The sequence below is a fragment of the Dermacentor variabilis genome, chromosome 10 (genome assembly GCF_050947875.1).
Source record: "Dermacentor variabilis isolate Ectoservices chromosome 10, ASM5094787v1, whole genome shotgun sequence".
NCBI lineage: Eukaryota > Metazoa > Arthropoda > Arachnida > Ixodida > Ixodidae > Dermacentor > Dermacentor variabilis.
Window position 1 is genome coordinate 57,705,854 of NC_134577.1, and position 19,206 is coordinate 57,725,059.

Here is a 19,206-nt window from a genome sequence, read left to right on the forward strand (position 1 = left end):
CAATCGAATTTGCTCATAATAGTTATCGCTAAAAAAACGTAAGCCAGTAATGCATGACAACCTCAGCGCCTGTTCACTCACCACTGAAAAGCTCAGATTGGACTCCTATACCATTTCCCCGGTTAAATTGACGTTTACTGTCACTAAATTACATTTCTGATAAGCTAATATGTGCAAATTGTCGCAGAAAAATACATAGCCCCACTAGTTCCTGAGTTCACTCATCATCACTCACTGCAATGAAAAGCTCAAATTCCACGCATTCATCGCTCCCACTGGAAACCCACTTATGCTGGCGCTAACTAACAGGGCTCACAATCGAATTTGCTCAAAATGGTTATCGCTAAAAAAACGTAAGCCTATAGTGCATGACAACCTCACCGCCTGTTCACTCACATAACTGAAAAGCTCAGATTGGACTCCTATACCATTTCCCCGGTTAAATTGACGTTTACTGTCACTAAATTACATTTCTGATAAGCTAATATGTGCAAATTGTCGCGCAAAAACATAAGCTCACTAGTTCCTAAGTGCCCTGACCTTCACTCACTGCAATGAAAAGGTCAAATTCCACGCATCGCTCCCACTGGAAATGCACTTATGCTGGCTCGAACTAACAGGGATCACAATCGAATTTGCTCAAAATGGTTATCGCTAAAAAAACGTAAGCCTATAGTGCATGACAACCTCAGCGCCTGTTCACTCACATAACAGAAAAGCTCAGATTGGACTCCTATATCATTTTCCCAATTAAATGGACGTTTAATCTCACTAAATTACATTTCTGATAAGCTAATATGTGCAAATTGTCGCGCAAAAACATAAGCTCACTAGTTCCTAAGTGCACTGATCTTCACTCACTGCAATGAAAAGGTCAAATTCCACGCATCGCTCCCACTGGAAATGCACTTATGCTGGCTCTAACTGACAGGGCTCACAATCGAATTCGCTCAAAATGGTTATCGCTAAAAAAACGTAAGCCTATAGGGCATGACATCCTCTGCGCCTGTTCACTCACATAACTGAAAAGCTCAGATTGGACTCCTATACCATTTCCCCGGTTAAATTGACGTTTACTGTCACTAAATTACATTTCTGATAAGCTAATATGTGCAAATTGTCGCGCAAAAACATAAGCTCACTAGTTCCTAAGTGCACTGATCTTCACTCACTGCAATGAAAAGGTCAAATTCCACGCATCGCTCCCACTGGAAATGCACTTATGCTGGCTCGAACTAACAGGGATCACAATCGAATTTGCTCAAAATGGTTATCGCTAAAAAAACGTAAGCCTTTAGAGCATGACAACCTCAGCGCCTGTTCACTCACATAACTGAAAAGCTCAGATTGGACTCCTATATCATTTTCCCAATTAAATGGACGTTTAATCTCACTAAATTACATTTCTGATAAGCTAATATGTGCAAATTGTCGCGCAAAAACATAAGCTCACTAGTTCCTAAGTGCACTGATCTTCACTCACTGCAATGAAAAGGTCCAATTCCACGCATCGCTCCCTCTGGAAATGCACTTATGCTGGCTCGAACTAACAGGGATCACAATCGAATTTGCTCAAAATGGTTATCGCTAAAAAAACGTAAGCCTTTAGTGCATGACAACCTCAGCGCCTGTTCACTCACATAACTGAAAAGCTCAGATTGGACTCCTATATCATTTTCCCAATTAAATGGACGTTTAATCTCACTAAATTACATTTCTGATAAGCTAATATGTGCAAATTGTCGCGCAAAAACATAAGCTCACTAGTTCCTAAGTGCACTGATCTTCACTCACTGCAATGAAAAGGTCAAATTCCACGCATCGCTCCCACTGAAAATGCACTTATGCTGGTTCTAACTGACAGGGCTCACAATCGAATTCGCTCAAAATGGTTATCGCTAAAAAAACGTAAGCCTATAGGGCATGACATCCTCTGCGCCTGTTCACTCACATAACTGAAAAGCTCAGATTGGACTCCTATACCATTTCCCCGGTTAAATTGACGTTTACTGTCACTAAATTACATTTCTGATAAGCTAATATGTGCAAATTGTCGCGCAAAAACATAAGCTCACTAGTTCCTAAGTGCACTGATCTTCACTCACTGCAATGAAAAGGTCAAATTCCACGCATCGCTCCCACTGGAAATGCACTTATGCTGGCTCGAACTAACAGGGATCACAATCGAATTTGCTCAAAATGGTTATCGCTAAAAAAACGTAAGCCTATAGTGCATGACAACCTCAGCGCCTGTTCTCTCGCATAACTGAAAAGCTATGATTGGACTCCTATACCATTTCCCCGGCTAAATTGACGTTTACTGTCACTAAATTACAGTCCTGATAAGCTAATATGTGCAAATTGTCACAGAAAAATACATAGTCCCACTAGTTCCTGAGTTCACTCATCATCACTCACTGCAATGAAAAGCTCAAATTGCATGCATTCATCGCTCCCACTGGAAACCCACTAATGCTGGCACTAACTAACAGGGCTGACAATCGAATTTGCTCAAAATGGTTATCGCTAAAAAAACGTAAGCCTATAGTGCATGAAAATGTCAGCGCCTGTTCACTCACATAACTGAAAAGCTCAGATTGGACTCCTATATGATTTTCCCAGTTAAATGGACTTTACTCTCACTAAATTACATTTCTGATAAGCTAATATGTGCAAATTGTCGCGCAAAAACATAAGCTCACTAGTTCCTATGTGCACTGATCTTCACTCACTGCAATGAAAAGGTCAAATTCCACGCATCGCTCCCACTGGAAATGCACTTATGCTGGCTCGAACTAACAGGGATCACAATCGAATTTGCTCAAAATGGTTATCGCTAAAAAAACGTAAGCCTATAGTGCATGACAACCTCAGCGCCTGTTCACTCACATAAGTGAAAAGCTCAGATTGGACTCCCATATCATTTTCCCAATTAAATGGACGTTTAATCTCACTAAATTACATTTCTGATAAGCTAATATGTGCAAATTGTCGCGCAAAAACATAAGCTCACTAGTTCCTAAGTGCACTGATCTTCACTCACTGCAATGAAAAGGTCAAATTCCACGCATCGCTCCCACTGGAAATGCACTTATGCTGGCTCGAACTAACAGGGATCACAATCGAATTTGCTCAAAATGGTTATCGCTAAAAAAACGTAAGCCTTTAGTGCATGACAACCTCAGCGCCTGTTCACTCGCCACTGAAAAGCTCAGATTGGACTCCTATACCATTTCCCCGGTTAAATTGACGTTTACTGTCACTAAATTACATTTCTGATAAGCTAATATGTGCAAATTGTCGCAGAAAAATACATAGCCCCACTAGTTCCTGAGTTCACTCATCATCACTCACTGCAATGAAAAGCTCAAATTGCATGCATTCATCGCTCCCACTGGAAACCCACTAATGCTGGCACTAACTAACAGGGCTCACAATCGAATTTGCTCATAATAGTTATCGCTAAAAAAACGTAAGCCAGTAATGCATGACAACCTCAGCGCCTGTTCACTCACCACTGAAAAGCTCAGATTGGACTCCTATACCATTTCCCCGGTTAAATTGACGTTTACTGTCACTAAATTACATTTCTGATAAGCTAATATGTGCAAATTGTCGCAGAAAAATACATAGCCCCACTAGTTCCTGAGTTCACTCATCATCACTCACTGCAATGAAAAGCTCAAATTCCACGCATTCATCGCTCCCACTGGAAACCCACTTATGCTGGCGCTAACTAACAGGGCTCACAATCGAATTTGCTCAAAATGGTTATCGCTAAAAAAACGTAAGCCTATAGTGCATGACAACCTCACCGCCTGTTCACTCACATAACTGAAAAGCTCAGATTGGACTCCTGTACCATTTCCCCGGTTAAATTGACGTTTACTGTCACTAAATTACATTTCTGATAAGCTAATATGTGCAAATTGTCGCGCAAAAACATAAGCTCACTAGTTCCTAAGTGCCCTGATCTTCACTCACTGCAATGAAAAGGTCAAATTCCACGCATCGCTCCCACTGGAAATGCACTTATGCTGGCTCGAACTAACAGGGATCACAATCGAATTTGCTCAAAATGGTTATCGCTAAAAAAACGTAAGCATATAGTGCATGACAACCTCAGCGCCTGTTCACTCACATAACTGAAAAGCTCAGATTGGACTCCCATATCATTTTCCCAATTAAATGGACGTTTAATCTCACTAAATTACATTTCTGATAAGCTAATATGTGCGAATTGTCGCGCAAAAACATAAGCTCACTAGTTCCTAAGTGCACTGATCTTCACTCACTGCAATGAAAAGGTCAAATTCCACGCATCGCTCCCACTGGAAATGCACTTATGCTGGCTCTAACTAACAGGGCTCACAATCGAATTTGCTCAAAATAGTTATCGCTAAAGAAACGTAAGCCAATAGTGCATGACAACCTCACCGCCTGTTCACTCACTTAACTGAAAAGCTCAGATTGGACTCCTATACCATTTCCCCGGCTAAATTGACGTTTACTGTCACTAAATTACATTTCTGATAAGCTAATATGTGCAAATTGTCGCAGAAAAATACATAGTCCCACTAGTTCCCGAGTTCACTGATCTTCACTCACTGCAATGAAAAGGTCAAATTCCACGCATCGCTCCCACTGGAAATGCACTTATGCGGGCTCTAACTAACAGGGCTGACAATCGAATTTGCTCAAAATGGTTATCGCTAAAAAAACGTAAGCCTATAGTGCATGACAACCTCACCGCCTGTTTACTCACATAACTGAAAAGCTCAGATCGGACTCCTATACCATTTCCCCGGTTAAATTGACGTTTACTGTCACTAAATTACATTTCTGATAAGCTAATATGTGCAAATTGTCGCAGAAAAATACATAGTCCCACTAGTTCCTGAGTTCACTCATCATCGCTCACTGCAATGAAAAGCTCAAATTCCACGCATTCATGGCTCCCACTGGAAACCCACTTATGCTGGCGCTAACTAACAGGGCTGACAATCGAATTTGCTCAAAATGGTTATCGCTAAAAAAACGTAAGCCTATAGTGCATGACAACCTCACCGCCTGTTCACTCACATAACTGAAAAGCTCAGATTGGACTCCTATACCATTTCCCCGGTTAAATTGACGTTTACTGTCACTAAATTACATTTCTGATAAGCTAATATGTGCAAATTGCCGCGCAAAAACATAAGCTCACTAGTCCCTAAGTGCACTGATCTTCACTCACTGAAATGAAAAGGTCAAATTCCACGCATCGCTCCCACTGGAAATGCACTTATGCTGGCTCTAACTAACAGGGCTCACAATCGAATTTGCTCAAAATAGTTATCGCTAAAAAAACGTAAGCCAATAGTGCATGACAACCTCAGCGCCTGTTCACTCACATAACTGAAAAGCTCAGATTGGACTCCTATACCATTTCCCCGGTTAAATTGACGCTTACTGTCATTAAATTACATTTCTGATAAGCTAATATGTGCAAATTGCCGCAGAAAAATGCATAGTCCCATTAGTTCCTGAGTTCACTCATCATCACTAACTGCAATGAAAAGCTCAACTTCCACGCATTCATCGCTCCCACTGGAAACCCACTTATGCTGGCACTAACTAACAGGGCTGACAATCGAATTTGCTCAAAATGGTTATCGCTAAAAAAACGTAAGCCTATAGTGCATGACAATCTCAGCGCCTGTTCACTCACATAACTGAAAAGCTCAGATTGGACTCCTGTACCATTTCCCCGGTTAAACTGACGTTTACTGTCACTAAATTACATTTCTGATAAGCTAATGTGTGCAAATTGTCTCAGAAAAATACATAGTCCCACTAGTTCCCGAGTTCACTCATCATCACTCACTGCAATGAAAAGCTCAAATTCCACGCATTCATCGCTCCCACTGGAAACCCACTTATGCTGGCACTAACTAACAGGGCTGACAATCGAATTTACCTCAAAATGGTTATCGCTAAAAAAACGTAAGCCTATAGTGCATGACAACCTCAGTGCCTGTTCACTCACATAACTGAAAAGCTCAGATTGGACTCCTATACCATTTCCCCGGTTAAATTGACGTTTACTGTCACTAAATTACATTTCTGATAAGCTAATATGTGCAAGTTGTCGCGGAAAAAACAAGCACAATGGTCCCTCTGTGCTCTCCTAGATATTTTCAAAGCTGAATGAAATACGAATCGAATAGCATCCGCAGCGAAACGGATTGAATATGGAATACTTTCAGAACCGTTCTCCATTGAGGAACTTCCGTTCTCACCATTCGGTTTTCACCCATCCCAAGATATTCCTACATTACTAAGTTTTCGTGAATAAATTGCACGAAGTGAGGTTTAATAAAAGCCCAAATGAAACAATAGAAGCACATAAGCAGTTTATTCGCATGCTCGGGCCCATTGCTGTGTGCGAATTAGAACAGCCTAGTCGAGAAAAAGAGTTAGTGACAGTGGGATGAAAGCACAAACCCCATTTAGGAGACTAAAGCAAAACAATCATGTACAATGGACTTTACAGCAGACCTTGCACACCAGTCAACTTTGTGAGGCTGGGCTGCTGAAGTAGAGAGCTCGTTAAATAATTATACAGGCAATTAACCTAGCAGAGCGAAAGGCATTGGAAAGATTGTGATGAAAAGTCCGGTCTTCGATCAGCTCACCTTGCCGCTCTGGCTCCTATGGTTGCCTCCGGGTGCTGCCTCCCACGCTTGACCTGTTCACGAAGCGCGAAACGCTGGCGTCGTCCTTGGTTGACAGATGGGTGCAGGACACGACCAGGTCCATCTCGTGCCGGCCGTCCGCGGCAACGATGAACGAACGAAAGCAAAGCATGCAGGGCATATGTGAGAAACAAGGTGAAAAGAAATGATGATACAAGAGTACAGGACACCATCAGGACGCCATCAAACTCCACCTTGTTCTCTGATTCGGCAATGTGTTCTTTTTTGCACCGATAGCGATTATATACTCTATAAACGCATCATTGCCGTCAGCGTCACAAATGCACATATCCTGTCGCTAACATACATGATTGATAAACGCATTAATGCAAATTAGTTATCGGGAAAAAGAAAAAAAAATATAGCCCGCAGGAACCTCAGCCACGTCGTGCTCACTCATTCCGATAAAAAGCTAAAGTTCGACGCATTCATCACTCCCCCTCCAAATGCACATATACAGACACTTGTTTGCATGACTTATAAATGAATTTAAGCAAATTACATAGAGCTCAAAACATATCATCCTTTAGCTCGATAGACCTTCCGCCCGGTCGTGCCCGCGCCATTCTCCTAAAAGCTTCTCAACACATCCATCACTCCCCCTGCAATTGCACATATACAGACGATAATTTACACGAATGTTAAACAAATTTAAGCAAATTATTTATCGCACAAAAAACACAAGCCTATACCCTGATCGAACTTCAGCGCTGACACATTACCTCACTGCACCGAAAATATCAAACTTGACGCAACCACCACTTCCCCTGCAAATGCACATATACACACACTACCTGATATGAATAATACACGAATTTACTCAAATTAGTTATCGCTAAAGAGAGATTATAGACCGTGGATTTATCTGCGCAGTCTTAATCACTGACATCTCTGAAAGGCTCTAATTCCATGCATCAATCACTCCCGGAGCAGAAGCACGTATACACAAACTGACTTATATGATTAATAAACTATATTGTGAAAAATAGTTATCACGGAAAAAAAACATCAGCCAAGCTCATTGGAACGTCAGTGTACTATAAGACACAGTGCGTGTTCACTCACTCCTTTAAAAAGCTTCAATGCGACTCACACATCACTACCCCTGCAAATGGACGTATACTGTCACTATGTTACATGTCTTATGAGCGATTATGTGCAAATTTCTATCCCGGAAAAAACATAGGCCCACTGGTACCCCAATGCCCTCATGTTCACTCATTCTAATGAAAAGCTCAAATTACACGCATACATCGCTCGCAATGAAAATGCACTTATACTGGAACTAACAGGGCTGACAATCGAATTTGCTCAAAACGGTTATCGCTAAAAAAACGTAAGCCTATAGTGCATGACAACCTCAGCGCCTGTTCACTCACATAACTGAAAAGCTCAGATTGGACTCCTATACCATTTCCCCGGTTAAATTGACGTTTACTGTCACTACATTACACTTCTGATAAGCTAATATATGCAAATTGTCGCAGAAAAATACATAGTCCCACTAGTTCCTAAGTGCACTGATCTTCACTCACTGCAACGAAAAGGTCAAATTCCACGCATCGCTCCCACTGGAAATGCACTTATGCTAGCTCTAACTAGCAGGGCTCACAATCGAATTTGCTCAAAATGGTTATCGCTAAAAAAACGTAAGCCTATAGTGCATGACAACCTCAGCGCCTGTTCACTCACATAACTAAAAAGCTCAGATTGGACTCCTATATCATTTTCCCAGTTAAATGGACGTTTACTCTCACTAAATTACATTTCTGATAAGCTAATATGTGCAAATAGTCGCAGAAAAATACGTAGTCCCACTAGTTCCTAAGTGCACTGATCTAAACTCACTGCAACGAAAAGGTCAAATTCCACGCATCGCTCCCACTGGAAATGCACTTATGCTGGCTCTAACTAACAGGGCTCACAATCGAATTTGCTCAAAATGGTTATCGCTAAAAAAATGTAAGCCTATAGTGCATGACAACCTCAGCGCCTGTTCACTCACATAACTGAAAAGCTCAGATTGGACTCCTATACGATTTCCCCGGTTAAATTGACGTTTACTGTCACTAAATTACATTTCTGATAAGCTAATATGTGCAAATTGTCACAAAAAAATACCTAGTCCCACTAGTTCCTGAGTTCACTCATCATCACTCACTGCAATGAAAAGCTCAAATTCCACGCATTCATCGCTCCCACTGGAAACCCACTTATGCTGGCTCTAACTAACAGGGCTCACAATCGAATTTGCTCAAAATAGTTATCGCTAAAAAAACGTAAGCCAGTATTGCATGACAACCTCAGCGCCTGTTCACTCACATAACTGAAAAGCTCAGATTGGACTCCTATACCATTTCCCCGGTTAAATCGACGTCTACTGTCACTAAATTACATTTCTGATAAGCTAATATGTGCAAATTGTCGCGCAAAAACATAAGCTCACTAGTTCCTAAGTGCACTGATCTTCACTCACTGCAATGAAAAGGTCAAATTCCACGCATCGCTCCCACTGGAAATGCACTTATGCTGGCTCGAACTAACAGGGATCACAATCGAATTTGCTCAAAATGGTTTTCGCTAAAAAAACGTAAGCCTATAGTGCATGACAACCTCAGCGCCTGTTCACTCACATAACTGAAAAGCTCAGATTGGACTCCCATACCATTTCCCCGGTTAAATCGACGTCTACTGTCACTAAATTACATTTCTGATAAGCTAATATGTGCAAATTGTCGCAGAAAAATACATAGTCCCACTAGTTCCTGAGTTCACTCATCATCACTCACTGCAATGAAAAGCTCAAATTCCACGCATTCATCGCTCCCACTGGAAACCCACTTATGCTGGCACTAACTAACAGGGCTGACAATCGAATTTGCTCAAAATGGTTATCGCTAAAAAAACGTAAGCCTATAGTGCATGACAACCTCAGCGCCTGTTCACTCACATAACTGAAAAGCTCAGATTGGACTCCTATACCATTTCCCCGGTTAAATTGACGTTTACTGTCACTAAATTACATTTCTGATAAGCTACTATGTGCAAATTGCCGCGCAAAAACATAAGCTCACTAGTTCCTAAGTGCACTGATCTTCACTCACTGCAATGAAAAGGTCAAATTCCACGCATCGCTCCCACTGGAAATGCACTTATGCTGGCTCTAACTAACAGGGCTCACAATCGAATTTGCTCAAAATAGTTATCGCTAAAAAAACGTAAGCGAATAGTGCATGACAACCTCAGCGCCTGTTCACTCACATAACTGAAAAGCTCAGATTGGACTCCTATACCATTTCCCCAGTTAAATTGACGTTTACTGTCACTAAATTACATTTCTGATAAGCTAATATGTGCAAATTGCCGCAGAAAAATACATAGTCCCATTAGTTCCTGTGTTCACTCATCATCGCTCACTGCAATGAAAAGCTCAAATTCCACGCATTCATCGCTCCCACTGGAAACATACTTATGCTGGCACTAACTAACAGGGCTGACAATCGAATTTGCTAAAAATGGTTATCGCTAAAAAACGTAAGCCTATAGTGCATGACAACCTCAGCGCCTGTTCACTCACATAACTGAAAAGCTCAGTTTGGACTCCTGTACCATTTCCCCGGTTAAATTGACGTTTACTGTCACTAAATTACATTTCTGATAAGCTAATATGTGCAAATTGTCGCGCAAAAACATAAGCTCACTAGTTCCTAAGTGCACTGATCGTCTCTCACTGCAATGAAAAGGTCAAATTCCACGCATCGCTCCCACTGGAAATGCAATTATGCTGGCTCTAACTAACAGGGCTCACAATCGAATTTGCTCAAAATAGTTATCGCTAAAAAAACGTAAGCCAGTAATGCATGACAACCTCAGCGCCTGTTTACTCACAACTGAAAAGCTCAGATTGGACTCCTCCCCAGTTAAATTGACGTTTACTGTCACTAAGTTACATTTCTGATAAGCTAATATGTGCAAATTGTCGCGCAAAAACATAAGCTCACTAGTTCCTAAGTGCACTGATCTTCTCTCACTGCAATGAAAAGGTCAAATTCCACGCATCGCTCCCACTGGAACTGCACTTATGCTGGCTCTAACTAACAGGGCTCAATATCGAATTTGCTCCAAATGGTTATCGCTAAAAAAACGTAAGCCTATAGTCCATGACAACCTCAGCGCCTGTTCACCCAACTGAAAAGCTCAGATTGGAGTCCTATACCATTTCCCCGGTGAAATTGACGTTTACTGTCACTAAATTACATTTCTGATAAGCTAATATGTGCAAATTGTCGCAGAAAAATACATAGTCCCACTAGTTCCTGAGTTCACTCATCATCACTCACTGTAATTAAAAGCTCAAATTCCACGCATTCATCGCTCCCACTGGAAACCCACTTATGCTGGCGCTAACTAACAGAGCTGACAATCGAATTTGCTCAAAATGGTTATCGCTAAAAAAACGTAAGCCTATAGTGCATGACAACCTCACCGCCTGTTCACTCACGTAACTGAAAAGCTCAGATTGGACTCCTATACCATTTCCCCGGTTTAATTGACGTTTACTGTCACTAAATTACATTTCTGATAAGCTAATATGTGCAAATTGTCGCGCAAAAACATAAGCTCACTAGTTCCTAAGTGCACTGATCTTCACTCACTGCAATGAAAAGGTCAAATTCCACGCATCGCTCCCACTGGAAATGCACTTATGCTGGCTCGAACTAACAGGGATCAAAATCGAATTTGCTCAAAATGGTTATCGCTAAAAAAACGTAAGCCTATAGTGCATGACATCCTCTGCGCCTGTTCACTCACATAACTGAAAAGCTCAGATTGGACTCCTATACCATTTCTCCGGTTAAATTGACGTTTACTGTCACTAAATTACATTTCTGATAAGCTAATATGTGCAAATTGTCGCAGAGAAATACATAGTCCCACTAGTTCCTGAGTTCATTGATCTTCACTCACTGCAATGAAAAGGTCAAATTCCACGCATCGCTCCCACTGGAAATGCACTTATGCTGGCTCTAACTAACAGGGCTCACAATCGAATTTGCTCAAGATAGTTATCGCTAAATAAACGTAAGCCATTAGTGCATGAAAACCACAGCGCCTGTTCACTCACATGACTGAAAAGCCCAGATTGGACTCCTATACCATTTCCCCGGTTAAATTGTCGTTTACTGTCACTAAATTAGATTTATGATAAGCTAATATGTGCAAATTGCCGCGCAAAAACATAAGCTCACTAGTTCCTAAGTGCACTGATCTTCACTCGCTGCAATGAAAAGGTCAAATTCCACGCATCGCTCCCACTGGAAATGCACTTATCCTGGCTCTAACTAACAGGGCTCACAATCGAATTTGCTCAAAACAGTTATCGCTAAAAAAACGTAAGCCAATAGTGCATGCCAACCTCAGCGCCTGTTCACTCACATAACTGAAAAGCTCAGATTGGACTCCTATACCATTTCCCCGGTTAAATTGACGTTTACTGTCACTAAATTACATTTCTGATAAGCTAATATGTGCAAATTGCCGCGCAAAAACATAAGCTCACTAGTTCCTAAGTGCACTTATCTTCACTCACTGCAATGAAAAGGTCAAATTCCACGCATCGCTCCCACTGGAAATGCACTAATGCCGGCTCTAACTAACAGGGCTCACAATCGAATTTCCTCAAAATAGTTATCGCTGAAAAAACGTAAGCCAATAGTGCATGACAACCTCAGCGCCTGTTCACTCACATAACTGAAAAGCTCAGATTGGACTCCTATATCATTTCCCCGGTTAAATTGACGTTTACTGTCACTAAATTACATTTCTGATAAGCTAATATGTGCAAATTGCCGCAGAAAAATACATAGTCCCAATAGTTCCCGAGTTCACTCATCATCACTCACTGCAATAAAAAGCTTAAATTCCACGCATTCATCGCTCCCACTGGAAACCAACTTATGCTGGCACTAACTAACAGGGCTGACAATCGAATTTGCTCAAAATGGTTATCGCTAAAAAAACGTAAGCCTATAGTGCATGACAACCTCAGCGCCTGTTCACTCACATAACTGAAAAGCTCAGATTGGACTCCTGTACCATTTCCCCGGTTAAATTGACGTTTACTGTCACTAAATTACATTTCTGATAAGCTAATATGTGCAAATTGTCGCAGAAAAATACATAATCCCATTAGTTCCTGAGTTCACTCATCATCACTCACTGCAATGAAAAGCTCAAATTCCACGCATTCATCGCTCCCACTGGAAACCCACTTATGCTGGCACTAACTAACAGGGCTGACAATCGAATTTGCTCAAAATGGTTATCGCTAAAAAAACGTAAGCCTATAGTGCATGACAACCTCAGCGCCTGTTCACTCACATAACTGAAAAGCTCAGATTGGACTTCTGTACCATTTCCCCGGTTAAATTGACGTTTACTGTCACTAAATTACATTTCTGATAAGCTAATGTGTGCAAATTGTCGCAGAAAAATTCATAGTCCCACTAGTTCCCGAGTTCACTCATCATCACTCACTGCAATGAAAAGCTCAAATTCCACGCATTCATCGCTCCCACTGGAAACCCACTTATGCTGGCACTAACTTACAGGGCTGACAATCGAATTTGCTCGAAATGGTTATCGCTAAAAAAACGTAAGCCTACAGTGCTTGACAACCTCAGCGCCTGTTCACTCACATAACTGAAAAGCTCAGATTGGACTCCTATACCATTTCCCCGGTTAAATTGACGTTTACTGTCACTAGATTACATTTCTGATAAGCTAATATGTGCAAATTGTCGCGGAAAAAACAAGCACAATGGTCCCTCTGTGCTCTCCTAGATATTTTCAAAGCTGAATGAAATACGAATCGAATAGCATCCGCAGCGAAACGAATTGAATATGGAATACTTTCAGAACAGTTCTCTATTGAGGAACTTCCGTTCTCACCATTCGGTTTTCACCCATCCCAAGATATTCCTACATTACTAAGTTTTCGTGAATAAATTGCACGAAGTGAGGTTTAATAAAAGCCCAAATGAAACAATAGAAGCACATAAGCAGTTTATTCGCATGCTCGGGCCCATTGCTGTGTGCGAATTAGAACAGCCTAGTCGAGAAAAAGAGTTCGTGACAGTGGGATGAAAGCACAAACCCCATTTAGGAGACTAAAGCAAAACAATCATGTACAATGGACTTTACAGCAGCCCTTGCACACCACAGTCAACTTTGTGAGGCTGGGCTGCTGAAGTAGAGAGCTCGTTAAATAATTATACAGGCAATTAACCTAGCAGAGCGAAAGGCATTGGAAAGATTGTGATGAAAAGTCCGGTCTTCGATCAGCTCACCTTGCCGCTCTGGCTCCTATGGTTGCCTCCGGGTGCTGCCTCCCACGCTTGACCTGTTCACGAAGCCCGAAACGCTGGCGTCGTCCTTGGTTGACAGATGGGTGCAGGACACGACCAGGTCCATCTCGTGCCGGCCGTCCGCGGCAACGATGAACGAACGAAAGCAAAGCATGCAGGGCATATGTGAGAAACAAGGTGAAAAGAAATGATACAAGAGTACTGGACACCGTCAGGACGCCATCAAACTCCACCTTGTTCTCTGATTCGGCAATGTCTTCTTTTTTGCACCGATAGCGATTATATACTCTATAAACGCATTATTGCCGTCAGCGTCACAAATGCACATATCCTGTCGCTAACATACATGATTGATAAACGCATTAATGCAAATTAGTTATCGGGAAAAAGAAAAAAAAATATAGCCCACAGGAACCTCAGCCACGTCGTGCTCACTCATTCCGCTAAAAAGCTAAAGTTCGACGCATTCATCACTCCCCCTCCAAATGCACATATACAGACACTTGCTTGCATGACTTATAAATGAATTTCCGCAAATTACTTAGAGCTCAAAACATATCATCCTTTAGCTCGATAGACCTTCCGCCCGGTCGTGCCCGCGCCATTCTCCTAAAAGCTTCTCAACACATCCATCACTCCCCCTGCAATTGCACATATACAGACGATAATTTACACGAATGTTAAACAAATTTAAGCAAATTATTTATCGCACAAAAAACACAAGCCTATAGCCTGATCGAACTTCAGCGCTGACACATTACCTCACTGCACCGAAAATATCAAACTTGACGCAACCACCACTTCCCCTGCAAATGCACATATACACACACTACCTGATATGAATAATACACGAATTTACTCAAATTAGTTATCGCTAAAGAGAGATTATAGACCGTGGAATTACCTGCGCAGTCGTACTCACTCACTGGTCTGAAAGGCTCTAATTCCATGCATCAATCACTCCCGGAGCAGATGCACGTATATAGAAACAGACTTATATGATTAATAAAAGATATTGTGAAATATACTTATCACGAAAAAAAAACATCAGCCAAGCTCGTTGGAACGTCAGTGTACTATAATACCACAGTGCGTGTTCAGTCATTCCTCTAAAAAGCTCAGACACGACTCACACATCACTACCCCTGCAAATGGACGTATACTGTCACTAAGTTACATGTCTCATGAGCGATTATGTGCAAATTTCTATCCCGGAAAAAACATAGGCCCACTGGTACCCCAATGCCCTCATGTTCACTCATTCTAATGAAAAGCTGAAATTACACGCATACATCGCTCGCAATGGAAATGCACGTATGCGGAAATTAACATACCGGACTGTTAAACGAATTTGCTCGAACTTGTTATCATCAATATTATATATATATATATATATATATATATATATATATATATATATATATATATATATATATATATATATATAAAAGGCTATAATATGAGAACCTCAGTGCCTGTTGACTCACTTCTTTGGATAGCTCAGATTCCACTCATAGATCACTGCTCTAGCAAGTGGAAGTACACTGTCACTAAATTACCTGTCTCATAAGCGAATATGTGCAAATTACTTATCGCAGAAAAAATCCCACTAGTACCCCAATTTACTCATGTTCACTCACTCCGATGAAAAGCTCAAGTTCAACGCAAACATCGCTCCCACTGGAAATGTATGTATGCTGAAACTAATTTGCCGGACTGTTAAACGATGCTGCACAAATTTCTCATCGCTAAAATACATAAGCCTTAAGTACATAACTACTTTAGATGTTCACTGCGCGTTCACTCACTACTCTAAAAGCCAACATGCAACTCGCACATCGCTACCCCTCAAAACGGACGTATACTGCCACTAATTTACATGTCCCATAAGCGAATATGTGCAAATTATTTACAACGGAAAAAGACACAGTACCACTACTCCATCGGTGCTCTCTCGTTCACTCACTCCAATGCAAAGCTGCAATTCCGCGAGCACGTCGCCCCCACTGGAAATGCACGTATGTTGACAGTAACTGACAGGACTGACAAATGAATCTGCTCAAATTTGTCATCGCTAAAGAAAAGTGAGCCTACAGTATACCAGAACTTCAGTGTGCGTTCACTCACTCCTATGAAAAGCTCAGATTTGACTCATGCATCACTTCCCCTGCGAATGAACGTATACTGACACTAAGTTACATGTATAATTAAGCGAATAAGTAGAAATTACTTATTGCGCAAAAAAAAATATAAGCCCACTAGTGCTTAAGTGCACTCACGTTGACTCACTACAACGAAAAGCTCGAATTCACCGCATACATCGCTCCCATTTAATATAGACGTATACCCACACTATCTTACAGGACTCGAACGAATTTCCGCAAATGTATTATCGCTAAAACATGTAAGCTTATAGTACATCAGAACCTCAGTGGGTGTTCACTCCCTTCAGTGCAGTTACTTCTACTACCTCACACAACTACTACTACTACTAATACTACTACTACTACTACTACTATTACTACTACTCCTACTACCCCTGCAAATGGACGTATACTGACACTAAGTTACACGTCTGATTAAGCGATTATTCGCAAATTACATATCGCGGAAAACATAACCCCACTGGTACCCCAATGCACTCATGTTCACTCACTCCAATGTAAAGCCCAAATTACTCGCATACATCGCACACCCTGGAAATGCATGTATACCGACACAAACTTACAGGACTCATAAACGAATTTGCACAAATTTGTTATCGCTAAAAAACATTAGCCTACTGTATATGACATATGCATTGCGTGACCACTCACTGTTGTAAATACTCAGATGCCAATCACACATCCCTACCCCTGCAAATGGACTTATACTGACACAAAACTGCACTTCTCGTAAGCAAATAACTGTGAATTACTTCTCCATGAAAAAGCATTACCCCACTGGAACTCCAATGCACTCATGTTCAATCACTCCAATCTAAAGCTCAACTTACACGCATACATCGCTGCCACTGGAAATGCACGTATGCTACCACTAACTTACTGTAGTGATAAAGGAATCTGCTCAAGTTTCCTATCGCTAAAGAAATGCAAGCCTATAGTACATCAGAACCTCAGTATGTATTCACTCAAATCTCGGGAATGCTCAGATTGGACACATCGATCACTTCCCCTGCAAATGGACGTACACAAACACTACGTTACATGTCTCATATGCGATTATGTGCACATTACTTATCGCAGAAAACACTAGTACCCCAATGCATTCATGTTCACTTGCTCCAATGAAAATTTCAAATTCCACGCATACATTGCTCTCGCTGGAAATGCTCGTATGCTTAAACTTGCTTACCGGACTGATAAACGAATCTGCGCAAGTTTGTTATCGCTAAAGAAACATAAGCCTATAGTAAATTAGAACCTCAATGCGTGTTCACTAACTCCTTCGAAAAGCTCAGATTCGACTCATACACCACTGCCCCTGCAAGTGGACGCATATTTTCAGCAAGTTACATGTAGTGTAAGCGAAAATGCACAACTTACTTATCGCGGAAAAAAAAAAAACATACGCATACTCGTCCTACAGTTCAGTCATGTTCCCTCACTCCTATGAAAAGCTCGAATTTCACGCCTACATCGCTCCCAGTGCAAATGCACGTATGCTGACACTGACTTACACGACTTACAATCGAATTTCCGCACCAGTTATCGCTAAAAAACATGGCCATTAGTACATTAGAACCTCAATGCGTGTTCACTCACTCCTCCGAAAAGGTGCGACTCCGATTCGTACATAACTTTCCCTGCAAATAGAACTATATTGACACTGTTGCGTTTCGCCTGCGACACGTGGTTTTGCCGGCGCGACTGCGGCGGGGCGGCAGACATTTTGGCCCGATCGTCGTCGCCGCAACACTCATCGCCAGGTGTTTCCAGGCGCGACTGCGGCGATGCGACCGCCTAGGGATCATCCTCGCATTCCAGTCATTGTGCCCGAAACAGGCGATGCCAAAGCAGGGATCTCATTCCAGTCATTGTGCCCGAAACAGGCGAGGCCAAAGCAGGGACCATCCTCTCATTACAGTCATTGTGTCCGACCGGCAGCGCCACGACAGGGTGCTACGAGATCGTGCTCGACATGGTGCTACGGCATCGCTACGACAGTGTGCGTCACCATTAGCCCATTGTACATTCACGTGCTCGTCTTTTGAGGGGTTCCTTCTTGCCCTCAACTGCGAGAGTATAAAAACAGCTGCCCCCGGACGCCAAAATGAGGGCTCCGATTTCTTCTGTTGAGTGAAGTGCTCTCCCGTCTCTCTACTTCGGTCAACCTGACCGCCAACTCTTTGCAATGTTAAAATAAACAAGTTGTTTCGTTGTTACCAGTCGACTCATGCTTTGCCGGGACCTTCGGATGCTTCCAGTTGTACCCCAGGCCGCCAGGCCAACGCTACCCTTGGGGCTTGCGACCCAGGTACAACCACGGGCGTCAGCGCCGAGTTCCCAACAGATCGCTCCAGTGTCGCGATCCAAACATCTGGTTGGCAGCGGTGAGATCGCCTCCGACTTCAAACAACTGTCTGCCAGCGGTGAGATCGCGACAACGGAGGCCAGCAGCGAAGAGATGCAGTTGACTGTATGCTGAGCAGCTCAACGACGATCCGGGAGCAGTGCAACGAGCCCTGTGTGACGACTGGTTGCCTGCAGCGGAACGACTGCGCGGAATTCCTGCCTGCGAGGTTTGGTGAGTGCGGGACTTTCTTCTTCTGAGCTTTGCCAGGCTTTTGTTAGTGTTAGAAACAGAGCTGGTAATTGTGGTTGTCGTTGCTGCCGGGTTAGTTTGCGGCAAGACAATAGTAAGCAGTAGAGAAAGCAGCATTCAGAGCAGCCATGGATTTGAAGTCGTTGCGCAAACTGAAATTGTTAGAGCTTGCAAGAGAGTTGGGTCTGGATGTCTCAGACAAACTAAGAAAACCTGAACTGCTAAAGGCTATTCTTGAGTTAGAGGCTGAGGATGACGAGCTGTCGGAATGCCTTGAGACTATTGAGGAGAGGTCAAAAAGACAGGAGCGCGAACTTAAAGAGCAAAAAGAGAAATAT